This window comes from Ananas comosus, linkage group 10, assembly GCF_001540865.1.
Source record: "Ananas comosus cultivar F153 linkage group 10, ASM154086v1, whole genome shotgun sequence".
Classification (NCBI taxonomy): Eukaryota; Viridiplantae; Streptophyta; class Magnoliopsida; order Poales; family Bromeliaceae; genus Ananas; species Ananas comosus.
Window position 1 is genome coordinate 6011154 of NC_033630.1, and position 14146 is coordinate 6025299.

Below are 14146 nucleotides of genomic sequence, written 5' to 3' on the forward strand. Positions count from 1 at the left end.
CAAAATGCTTATAAAAAATACTATAAGATACAAAACCTGGGTCGATATAACATTATCATTTTTTCTGTCTTAAAATACAAACAAATATGCGAAAATAAAATCCCGTGGGTTGTAAAGTTAAATTTCAATTCCAAATCATATGCAGCTCAACATAAAGAGTCATATATTTTAGAAACATTTAACAAAACATCTACTTTCCACTTGTCATGAGAACCGGTCTATGTCAATATCAAGTTGTTATAAAGGAGCAGCACAAAAAAGGACAAGAATACTAAGATGACACATTATCCAATCTAAATTCTCACACTAGCTAGTAGATAACCTCCTTCTATAGCACTAATGCACATATGCTACATCAGAGTAAAAGATCTTTTCTTTTAAAAGCAAAACATAAAAGATCTGTCAAATTTATTCATTGGAAAACATTATTGGCTAATTACAAATCACCTCACGTTCTGTCATATTTTTATAGTTTTGTGCTGCCGTTAGTTTGTGAATGGAAGACTGGCTTTTCAGAGGGCTTTTTTTGCATCAGGGGGAAGGTCGAGTGTTGTTGTTTTGGAACATTAGTTCAGGTACAATTTGCGACACGGACCCTTACAATACTTTTATTTAAGTCATGATTTTTGTTTCCATTTCTAACAAGAATGTTTTATTTGTATAGATCTGGGCATGGGACCACCTGCACATTGGCCGCCCTGAGGTAGTAGGAGCGCAGCCTGAGCTTGTCGACATGCCACTAGGGTATCGGTAAGTATTTTTTCATTTTAAGTTTTCTATATACTATTTATTCATAACTAATATGATATAAATGAATCAGGTAGAATACCAGGCTGGCTTTTCGGGACAATGTTAGGACTACCGACATTGAGTTTTATCATGATCAGCTGGATCAGCAGTTAGAGTCTTAGGTAAATAAAAGTTACTCAATCTGTCGAATTTTGTATTCAATGCTAATCTACTTATTTTATGGATTGAAATTTTGTTTTAGTTTGAATTCTAGGAGGTCAGTACAGTAGTTTAAGGAACAAACATAGAGGCAACTAGTCCAAAAACTACAGGAAGATATGGTTCTGACGTGATATGGAACTAGTTCAAAAACTGCATCAAGTCAACAAAATATGGTTTCATTATTAAGTGATTTGACGTGTATGCAACTAATTCAAGTACTTGAGTAATAAAGAAATCGAAATTCAATTATCATTCCATTTTGAAGCCGAAAGCGTCCTTTTGGCTATATCTTCTCGTAGGCTCGGCGGATTGCCGAACCAACTTCGCCAACGTGTTCGCTTTACCTTCAATTACGTTTGCACGCGAGCAATTTCAAGTTAGGGTCTCAATCCTGCAAAAGTGCATTATCGAGCTTAGTGAATACACTTTACTAGTTTCAACTTCCAACTAGTTTCAACTTCGAACTTCATATTAACTAGTTTCAACTTCCAACTGCCGATTGCCAACTAGCTTCAACTTTCAACTAGTTTCAACTATTTATGATAACATAGTTTCAACTTTCAACTAGTTTCAAGTTCCAACTGCTTATTATATATATATATATATATATATATATATAACTTTTCTAAGTTTCATAACAAACATGGCTTAATAATCAAGAAACCCATGTCAAATCCCTTTTAGGATCAATACCATGATCCTTAACAAAAGAACAGTGTATAATTACCTTGGATTTTCTTGCTGTTACATTTCTTCTCACCTCCACTTCCATCTTGCTCCAAACCCCTCTAAATACTTTCTAAACTCATAGTTAACTAGCCCCACACTTCCAAATTAACTCGGGGACACCACACATTATCCTCAAGCCTCACTTTGATCTATTTAATCAAAGTTAGCGTCGCAATCCGAAAATTCCTTTCTCACTTTGTTCGTGCCCAATTCGCGCCCAGACACTCATTTATCTCCGGATTTTATTTTCAGACGTCCAAAATCACTCAGGAAAGATGCCTAACTAGCTCCAGCTTCACTTCGATCCTCTAGCTCAAAGTTGACATCGCAACCTAAGGTTTCCATATATTACAACACCAATATATGTTCTTTTCTTTCAATACTTTGTCATATTTTCATAATAATCATATGTATTTTTCACAATAGTTCATTTTTGATAACACGAGACCAACATAGTTTAATTTTGATAACTAATCATATGTATTTTTCACAATATATTACATAGAGGCTTTATGACCACACAGTGTTAGAGACGCTCCCACCTTTTTGTCTGGCGGGGTTTCAGGTTTGGCAATCGAGGACTACCTCAGTCTTCTTCCACATTATTGAGCTCCATCATTCCGATCGTGTGCTTCGACAGTTTGGACTATTACAGCATATACCTGAAGCAGTGCTTGCTATACCTCGCATCAATTCATGAGGCAGAGCAGAGGCGGATTGGGCGGCATACCATGCTTCATACATTCAGCGTTGGTATGATAGATTTGTAGATATAGCAGAGGTGACCTCTGAGACAGATCCAGATCCGATACGACCTACTACTGTTTACATGCAGTGGTATTGGATGACACCAGGAGGTGGATATCTACACCTGTACAGCAGCCACCACTCGCGTATCAGCCACGTGGGCACGTCAAGAGAGTATTGGTATGATTGTAATATATAATATCTTTTTATATTTAGTTTTATATATATAAGAAAGTTTCGTATAATTTTTTTGATTGTGCTTTTATTTCAGGTCGATATCGTGCAGAGATCACATTATACGATCAGACGTGTCCTGCCAGATATTTCAGGAGGTAGAGTATTAGATGCCATATCACAGGTTGCCGATCAGATAGAAGCAGTTTTGGAGAGTTTACCCACGCTTCCACACTCTGTACCTTCACGACCAGCAATACAACTAGGCAGCCTTAGCCCTTTTTTTGGCGCCAAAAATCAAATCAAAATACATTTCACAACATCGGCATATTTTTGGAGCAAAAAATAAAATCAATACACATCACAACATCACAACATAACAATACAATACAGATATCTAAACGCAACAGTACAATACAACATCACAGCATCACAACACAACAGTATAATATACACATCACTACCAACAGAATCTCAATAAATTATCAATACCAGATAATCACAACAGAATATCCAAAATTAAAGCAAGTTTTACAATAATATAAAAATATAATATCACATTCTCCTCCTACCCCCTCGACCACGTTGCCTACCACGTCCGCGACCACGATCAACACCATGCTCATCAAAAGGCTCTAAGATTTCCAACTGGTCCAGATGCTCGATAGCAGCACCCTCAATAACCGGCTCAATCACAACAGTAGCAGGTGTCGGTAGTATGTCTGGCCGTGGAGGAGCTGAAGAGGAGGGCTGATTTGTACCGATAGACCTCATATGTCGTCGGCGCCTATAATAAGCAATATCAATTGCTCGAGGTGGATCCTGTGGTACTGGTGCTGGTACCGGGTCCATAACATCAGTATAAGGTGGCTCCTCTATAGGTGATGATCGCCTTGGTAGACTATATACTAGTGCATGGCCGGACGTCGATGCTTCACCATAGTTTGCTGGTCGTGGAGATACAGAGTGTGGAAGCGTAGGTTAACTCTTCAACATTGCTTCCATCTGATCGGCAACCTGTGATAGGGCATCTAATACTCTACCTCCTGTAATATCTGGCAGGACACGTCTGATCGTATAATGTGATCTTTGCACGATATCGACCTGAAATAAAAGCACAATAAAAAAGATTATACGAAACTTTCTTGTATATATAAAACTAAATATAAAAAGATATTATATATTATAATCATATCAATACTCTCTCGACGTGCCCACATGGCTGATACGCGAGTGGTGGCCGCTGTACAGGTGTAGATATCCACCTCCTGGTGATCGTCCAATACCACTGCATGTAAACAGTAGTAGCTCGTATCGGATCTGGATCTATCCCAGAGGCCACCTCTGCTATATCTACCAATCTATTATTCCAACGCTGAATGTATGAAGTATGGTATGCCGCCCAATCCTGATCCGCTCTGCCTCATGAATTGATGCGAGATATAGCAAGCACTGCTTCAGGTATATGCTGTAATAGCCCAAACTGTCGAAGCACACGATCGGAATGATGGAGCTCAATAATGTGGAAGCAGACTAAGGTAGTCCTCAATCGCCAAACCTGGGACCCAGCCAGACAAAAAGGTGGGAGCGTCTCTAACACTGTGTCGTCATAAGGCCTCCATGTAATCTATTATGAAAAATACATATAATTAGTTATCAAAATTAAACTATGTTGATCTCGTGTTATCAAAAATGAACTATTGTGAAAAATACATATGATTACTATGAAAATATGACGAAGTATTGAAAGAAAAGCACATATATTGGTGTTGTAATATATAGAAACCTTAGGTTGCGATGTCAACTTTGAGCTAGAGGATCGAAGTGAAGCTAGAGCTAGTTGGGCATCTTCCTCGAGTGATTTTGGACGTCTGAGAATAAAATCCGGAGATAAATGAGTGTTTGGGCGCGAATTGGGCACGAAACAAAGTGAGAAAGGAATTTTCAGATTGCGACGCTAACTTTGATTAAATAGATCAAAGTGGTATAATAACAAAAGTCATACGGAAGTTATAGACATAATATTCAGATCGTTTTAAAAGCCTAGCGAATCTCGTTGACCTGTATTCCCACCATGTGAAGATCTGCTCATCGATGATGTTTGCAAACATATGAAGGCAATATAAATATTCATTTCAAAGCAAAACACTTATTTAAAAATATTTTATCGAATTGGGAATGCTTCAGAAGAACGACAATATACGCATTAAAGGAAGAATTGAAGGCTATGGATGAAGAAGCTTGGCTTTGGGTTACATTTTCATAACGATAGGCATATAGGGCTAAAACTTTTAGATGGTGTCGACGATTTGGTATTAATGACAATTAACCAATCGAAAAGTTTAAATGTGTGTTGAGGAGAGTTCGCGTCTTACCAATTACAGTTTTTGTGATGGCAACGTTTCATCGAGTGGTGAATTTTTTCTAAAACATCGGCGGAGGGCACTGCAATGTCTACGCAATTTGTACGAATGTTGAAACACCTATCAATAGCGCGATGAGATTTGCTTAGAGCATATACAGTTCGACGATTTAGATTTCACGAATTGAAAGTACTTAGTAGGCGATAAGATGATCATACAAGTGATTATCAATGGAAGAACGTTCTACCATGTTCACTTTGTGTTTACAACTCACAGGATCTCTTGTTCACACATTTTGTCATGTTGTTAGTTTCTACATACATGAACATAGATTATTATGGCTTATATTCTCCTTGGTATACTGTCGTATCCTCTTGTAAGGCTTATGAACCGCAGTTTCTACCCGTTCCTGATCGTCGTTATTGGATCGGGTCATATGAATCCTCTATATCTGCCACTACGCGGCAGAAGAAAAAGGGACGACCTAGATCTACGCGTATCTATAATATTATGGACGAAGCGGCTGGAATAGAAGGCAAGTGTATATCTATAAACAGCCTGGACATATAAAAGACACTTGTCCTGAAAATCAGCAAAGAAGGACCGAGAGACGTCGTCGATAGGTTTTTTCTATATGAAAAATGACACTTACTTCTTTAATATTTTTATGGCTTACGGCATAATATTACATTATGTTGTTTCTAACTCAGATTTTATTTGCAAATTGCAGATGGACCGATCATGCGACGAGCCGGTCTTATTGATACATCTGTGTGACTAGGGCAGCCACGGCATAGAATCACTTTGATTAAGAGAGGAGGTGAATTTTTTTTAAAATATTCTAATTTACAGTAATCTTCTTTAACTTATGTACTAATTTTGAGCTGACATTCACAATCATGCAGGGTTTATTCTCCTGTTCAATTTACAGAGCATGGCCGTAAAAAGACATATGGCATGCGAGCATCCTGCGGTGTTGAACTTATTGCGACGAGCAGGATTTTTTACGTTTTCACGTTACCGCCTACAGCTCGATCAGTCATTATTGGGACATTATCGAGAGGTGGCAGCGGGAGACGCAGAGTTTTATTTGCGACACGGAGAGATGAGTATTAATTGATGGACGTCGCAGTTATTACGGGACTCTGCGTCGATGGTGGGGCTGTGACTGGAGGGGATCATATCAGTGGGCAGAGCTTTTGCGGGTTACTTCTCGAGGATGGTTCCGTAGGATATTAGGGTAGTGAGATCAAGATCGACTGGTTATATCAGGCATTTCCATGATATCCCCTTAGATGCACCTCCCGCTATTGTTCAAGCTACAACGAGAGCATATATTCATTTGAGATAGGATGTAGTTTATTTCAAATCCAGGGGAATATGGTGCATTTGAAATGGTTGGCACATCTAGAGGATTTTGACTTTTGTGGTGAGTTGGCATGGGGTGCAGCGCGTAGCGTCATCTTTATGCGCGCCTTAGAAAATGCTTACATCAGGGGGAAGGTCGAGTGTTATTGTTTGGGACATTAATTCAGGTACAATTTGCGACACGGACCCTTACAATACTTCTATTTAAGTCATGATTTTTGTTTCCATTTCTAACAAGAATGTTTTATTTGTATAGATCTGGGCATGGGACACCCTCTATATTGGCCGTCCTGAGGTAGTAGGAGCGCAGCCTGAGCTTGTCGACATGCCATTAGGGTGTCGTAAGTATTTTTTCATTTTAAGTTTTCTATATACTATTTATTCATAAACTAATATGATATAAATGAATCAGGTGGAATACCAGACTGGCTTTTCCGGGATAATGTCAAGAACTACTGACATTGAGTTTTATGCGTGATCGCTGGATCAGCAGTTAGAATCTCAGATAAATAAAAGTTACTCAATCTGTCGAATTTTGTTATTGCAATACTAATCTTCTTAGGCAACCTAAAAATCACTCCCAACTCGAGCCATTCTCCCCCTCACAAATTGCGAAAGCTAGCGAAAATAAACCACCATTGGCATCGACACCTGTGGCAATTAATGCGTAGCCTCCATATTTTCCATACAAATGGGTAGCATCGATACTAAGTAATGGCCGGCAATACTCCCAACCATGAATCGACGGTCCAAAAGTCCAAAAGGCTCGTGAAAACATTCTCGTATTGCTCGCCACACTAATATAATCAATTTTTGTAATAGTTTCTAGATTTGTTGATTCCAACATAGAGAAGTATCGAGAAAGGTAGCAGTATGATTGCTCCCAACTATCGTATATAATTTGTAGTGCTTTATTCTGTGCCCGTCAAGCCTTGTTATATGATATGCTAACGTGTAACTCGCTCTAAACTCGAGCTTGAATTTTTATAGGACTCATTGTAAGTCTTGCCTTCAGTATAGGTAGTATAAATTGACATATGAAAGATGATGTACAGTTTCGATGTCTTGTATTCAGAATTAGAACCAAACAAGTGTGCGGACCTTTATAAGTCTTTACTTTAAAAAATGAACTACCTTTCGGTTGAGAGGCATGTAATCTCCATGGGTAAGAATCGACCACACATTTCACAGTATATTTAGTTGTATTTGACTTAACAACTTTAAGTTGCACATTATGTGCAATATGCCAAGCATCCAAAGCGTTCACTAGAGATGATTTATCAGAAAAAGTCCGATTAGCCCATGCTTTATCACTTGGAGGACCCTGATCAATATTTTGTTCATTATATACATTAACAATATTTTGATTAATTATTTCATTTTCCAGACGAAACCGTTGTCATTGATCTTCACATTCCTCGAATTCTACCGGGTCCGGTACATCTTCGTTGTTGACATTTGAGTTATCAATCTATTCAACACCTTCATCTCGAATGGCGCATGCGAGTGCATTTAAGCCACCGTCATAATTAGGATCTAAAGAACACGGAACAAAGAATTCCTAGTCATCACTAGAATCAGCATCAATTCGCCCTTGATCCTCTTCATCAGTTTCACTAACATACTCCTCATCACTTCGAATTACGTCCTCATTATCAGTTGTAGTTACGACCCGATTGGTCCATTCACGATGAGCAGATGATGGACCTTCATTTTGATAAGGAGGGATAGTATTTCTTACTTCCCAAGTCGACCATTTATGAACACTAGATGATTAACCTTCATTTTGATAAGAAGGGATAGTATTTCTTACTTCCCAAGTCAGCCATTCATGAACACTAGATGGTCCTGGACCTGCATCTAGATAAGTAGGGATAGTATTTCTTACTTCCCAAGCCGGCCATTCATGAACACTAGATGATAGACCTTCATTTTGATAAGGAAGGATAGTGGTTCTAACTTCCCAATCCGTCCATTCATGAACATAAGATGATGGACCTTCACTTTGATAAGGAGGGACAGTAGATCTGTAGAGATATATTAGATTAACTATTCACATTGGTTTTTCATGTAACTAAATCATACAATCACCTACCATTCATTTTGATCAACCGACGGAGACGGATCCATCATAGCAGATGGCAATGCTGCACTAACTGGCAGAGATGGGACTCCAAACTCTCTGTAACACTTATAAGACAAAGTTATTAATTTCGCGCACCTAAATTAATTGAGAAATCACGAAAAAGATTTATAAAGATCATTATTTTATATCTTGATGTACGAACTCGTTCGCGATTGACGTAATTCCTTTGATCATTGCGACTGCGACGCATTTCCGTTTGATAAACGGTATTTGGACGGTCGTGTGTCATCGACACATCTTTCTCCATGAATAATTTTATACATCCATGGAAGGGAAAAATACTCATCACACCAGATAGTGTATTGTCATTTGATACGTTAACTAATTCTCATTCGCCTTCCATTGGACATTTCACTGTGATGCGTAGACGATCTTCCACTCGATCATAATTAGTAACATTGTATATTTTCATCCCTAAATCCCGAAATGAGATATTGCGTCGGTCCGCAACCAATTCTTTACGGCCATCAATATGTCGTGGTACATTATTGTTCTCGACAAAATTTCCATCCCAATGGATATAGAAAGGAACACAATCGCCAGATATAGAGTTCTAAAGTAATATAATAAAATATATAAAAATATTAAACTCAAGACATACTATATTTCTAACATACAACAAAAGAGATGGTAAGAGATGCTATTACCATTGTACAAGCACGGTTGGCGCGACTACTTTGCCAATTAAGAGCTAAGGATTGACCTGTGACAAAGACACCGAGAACAATCAGTGAGAGGACTCTGTGAGGGGGGTTTGCACAGTGAGAGGCCTCACAAAGGGTTCTCACTGTGAGAAGCCTCTGTGAGACTCACAGAGGCTCCACAGAGAGAAGCCGCACAGTGAGAATGAGAGGAAGAGAGAGTGGTTAGAGAGAGCAAGCGGGGTGGGGGGTGTTCTCGAACTGGTGAGGGCAGCGCCGGCGGCGGCGGGGTGGGCCACAGAGAGAGAGAGAGAGAGAAGGCGGCGTCGGGACGGGCCGGAGAAGGAGAGAGAGAGAGAGAGAGAGAGAGCAAGAGGAAGAGAGCGAGAGAGAGAGAGAGAAAGAGAGAGAGAGGTGGGGGCTTCTAGGGCTAGAGAGAGAATAAGGGTGGGGAACTACCTCGGGCAACAAAGGGCGGCGGCGGCGGCGACGAAGGGCGGCGACGGCATCGGCGTCGGCCAGAGAGAGAGAGAGAGAGAGAGAGAGTTGGGAGGGAAAGGAAGACAACTCGGGAGGTGTATTCAAAAAGAACACGGTGAATGGTTCACCGTGTCTAAACGCGGTGAATAGTTCACCGTGTATTGGACACGGTGAACCATTCACTATGTCCTATGTATTATAGACACCCAGACTTAGGTGTGTATGATACATTGGACACCGTGAACCATTCATCGTGTTTGAACACGGTGAATGGTTCACCGTGTTCAACTTATACACCTGGTCCTAGCCCGCCCGCGTGGCACTGATATGGCGCTCGCGTGGCAGGGCCAGAGCCATTTTTGCAAATAAATTTCGGATAGGGCTATTTTTTAAAAAAAAATTTGTGAGGGGGCTATTTGCAAAAAAAGCCCCTTTTTAGAAGATAGAAGCTTTTTAATGTTAGGTTAGCAGACTAAGTTTTGTCATCTTTTGTTGCCAATGTAATGCTATTCTTTTGAGCTTATCTCTTTTGTTTTTGTTGTAGCTTCCTCCGAGAACTATATGTATATGACCTTCAATGATTAACGTTGAACCAGACCAAAGCGTGTCGTATATTCAAACTTGCAACTCTCTAGAAGTAGTTACAACAAGGTATCCTTCACCTTTTCTGTACTATCAAGCTAGTGGTTTTATTTGTTTTCATTCTCAGTCTGCATCATTCCTAGGAGTGGCGGTTCAATGACCATTGGCTAGAAGACGAATCAGGCAAGGGTACTAATTTGATATACTTTAAACCATATGATATTAAAGTAAGAAAATGCGAAACCACATGATACTAACTTGATACACTTTAAACCACAGGATATTAAATTGAAAAAGAGTGAAACCACAAAGGGGTATTTGAAGTTTTCCAAAAAAAAAATCCCTCTGAACTAGGTAATAGTTTCAAGAATTAATAGTGTTATTAATTAAGTAATTAATTCTTGTTGAGTTGCAGGTCTAAAAAGCTAGGTCCTAATAAGCACACATATGAGCCACGAAAGCGATGGGCCGGCGTCGCATTCGCTCCGAGGTGGCACAAGTTCGCGACCTTTCGTCTCCTCTCATCTCTCTAAAATATTCTAGAATGCAACTGGTATATTGGTGACGTGGCATAACAAATCAATCAAATATATTCTTTTAGGGGTATATGTCCCATCATGATTATAAAAAAATATTTTTATTGTATTTTTTGTTTGAAAAAAAAGAATGTGATTGGTTTGTTATTGATGACGTGGTGCAAGTGTGACAATGTAGAATTCCTCCATCTCTCTTCCTTCCCTTCCGAGCGTTACTTATCGCATGTACAGGTCAAACGGAAGTCCCGCCGATCGCGATCAGACGGCTCAGATGCTGCCGGGAGCCGCATGTTCTTGCCCTGCCGACAACATCACGAGCGCGACGTCGCAACCTCAGCACCACCAGCGATGGAATCAGAGTCAGATCACATGATCTCCCGTGTATCCGATATGTCACCCTCCCTCTTTTTTTTTTTTGCTCTTTTTATGTATGCCGACCCCCCTCAACTACAGACGTTATTGAAGTAGACCCCTCAGCCTTTTTTTTGGGGGGCTTTTCTTTTTCATTTAGGCCCCTCAAAAAAAATTTATTTTGTAAATAATCTTAATAAATTTATATTTGTATAAATAGCTCTCTCCTTGCCACGTAAGCGCTTAAATACCATTTTTAAGTTGAGCGCGATAATTAAATCACCGTGTTTTATTTTATATTTTTTGTCCCTAAGTAAAAAAGGAAGGATTAGAGTGTGAATATGAACACGATAATTCAATCACCACCATGTTTAAATATAATGATTTATTGATCGTGTTCAACTTATAAATATACACGTGGTGCTTGCTTGGCAAGAAGAGGGTTATATATACTACAAAATTAAATTTATTAGAGTCACTTATAAACTTTTTTAGAGGGGCTAAATGCAAAAAAAAAGGTGCTTTTTTTTTGTTTCTAAGTAAGACCCTTTCAAAAAGATTAATATGTAAATGAAATCATATAACAAAGGGCATGCTTATTTTTAGGATGATGCTTCGGACTTGGAAGTAGGGTATTTGGTTCAAATTGAATTACCGATGGAAATTTGTCAGTTCGGTTTGAGTTAACATATATTTGGTTCGGTTTGATTTTAAAAATTAAAAACCGAAAAGACTGAATTAACCAAAATCTTAGCAGTTTGATATATATTAGTCTTAAATTTAAAAGTTAATCTTAAATAATAATTAAATAATTAGAGAGATTAATTATCACTATCTTTAGATTAATTATTTTTAACATAAAATTAACCATAATTATATTTTATTTTTAGCAGTTTAGAAATGTTTAAACAAAATAAAAACGTTATGTTGAAACCAAATAAACCGAATAGAATCGACTGAATTATTTCGGTTTGCTTTGCTTCAGTTTATACTTTATACTTCTAAATTCGATTTGTTTAGATTAAAAACAAAAAAAAAATCTAGAAAAATCGAACCGAACCGATCGATCGATGCTCACCACTACTTGGAAAGAGACAAAAGATGCTACAACAATGCCATATTAGATCCACTTAATTCAGGAGTGAATTGAAAGATCTAAAACTAAATACAATCAAATTTAATCTAATTTAGTAGCTAATGGTACATAAGAAACGTATCCAATGATTAATTTTAATTGAATGGATCTACTTACAACTTCGAATATGTAATTCAAAGGAATCAAATAGGAAATAATACTCTAAAAAATCATATAACTGAATGCAATGGCTAAATTATATAAAAGAGAAAGTGTGGTCGAACATAAATTCTTAGCTTGTGTTGATGGATGAGATTTTTTTTTTTTTTTTTTTTTTTGAGAGATAGGTAGCGCGCTACATGCTTCGTTTTTTTCATTTAGAAATAAACTTAGCTAGAAATGTGAATCAACTAGGATTCGAACTTGGGATCTCGGGTACCAATCACCAAATCATTTGCCACTTGCTTTAGGGACGGGTGATGGATGAGAATTAGCAAACAATTTTCTAATATCAGGAGCAGATTTCATTGGATTCCAATTCATTTTATTTAGAATTATTATGTAAAGGAAACCATGAGAAATGGTCCCCAAGCTTTAATTTTTCATCAATATTTTTAAATTTAATTTTTTAAAATTAGATAATTTCGGTTAAAATAGTTATAATTATTAGCCAAATTTAGCAATAATTATATCAAATTTAATAATTATAATTATTAAATAATTAATAATTAACAGCTAATAAAATATATGTTAAATTTAATAAAATTTTTAACTCAACTAACTGAAAGAACCGAAATTGAAACTTTTATTAAAACTAGTGTAGTAACCCGCGCGATGCGGCGGATATATATTATTATAGCTAATTTTAAGATTTAGGGATTAAAACAGCCAAGCAATAGATATAGTGAACTAATTTTAAAAAATACCAAAAGATGTATAAAAAAAAAAAAATACCAGTAGCCGGTTATACAAAGCCATTTTTCACTCGTTTCTACTTCCTTCCTTCCATTGAACTAATTTTGACACGGCTTCGAAAAAATGAATTGATAAGTAAATAATCAGATTTTAGGGATGTTCCGAGAATTGTGAGTTCNTAGAAATGTGAATCAACTAGGATTCGAACTTGGGATCTCGGGTACCAATCACCAAATCATTTGCCACTTGCTTTAGGGACGGGTGATGGATGAGAATTAGCAAACAATTTTCTAATATCAGGAGCAGATTTCATTGGATTCCAATTCATTTTATTTAGAATTATTATGTAAAGGAAACCATGAGAAATGGTCCCCAAGCTTTAATTTTTCATCAATATTTTTAAATTTAATTTTTTAAAATTAGATAATTTCGGTTAAAATAGTTATAATTATTAGCCAAATTTAGCAATAATTATATCAAATTTAATAATTATAATTATTAAATAATTAATAATTAACAGCTAATAAAATATATGTTAAATTTAATAAAATTTTTAACTCAACTAACTGAAAGAACCGAAATTGAAACTTTTATTAAAACTAGTGTAGTAACCCGCGCGATGCGGCGGATATATATTATTATAGCTAATTTTAAGATTTAGGGATTAAAACAGCCAAGCAATAGATATAGTGAACTAATTTTAAAAAATACCAAAAGATGTATAAAAAAAAAAAAATACCAGTAGCCGGTTATACAAAGCCATTTTTCACTCGTTTCTACTTCCTTCCTTCCATTGAACTAATTTTGACACGGCTTCGAAAAAATGAATTGATAAGTAAATAATCAGATTTTAGGGATGTTCCGAGAATTGTGAGTTCAATGATTAGCATAAATTGATAAATAAAACTATTGATATCTTCTGAAATATCTAGAATAATATTATCGAAAGTTGAATAAACTGTTGTAAGAAACTGCACCTTTGAGAAGCATATATAAAATTAAGCTTTTTTTGGGACGTGTAATAGATGATAATGTAATGTACATGTAAAAGGCCTTGTATATATATATTGCTACATTCGGGATCACAC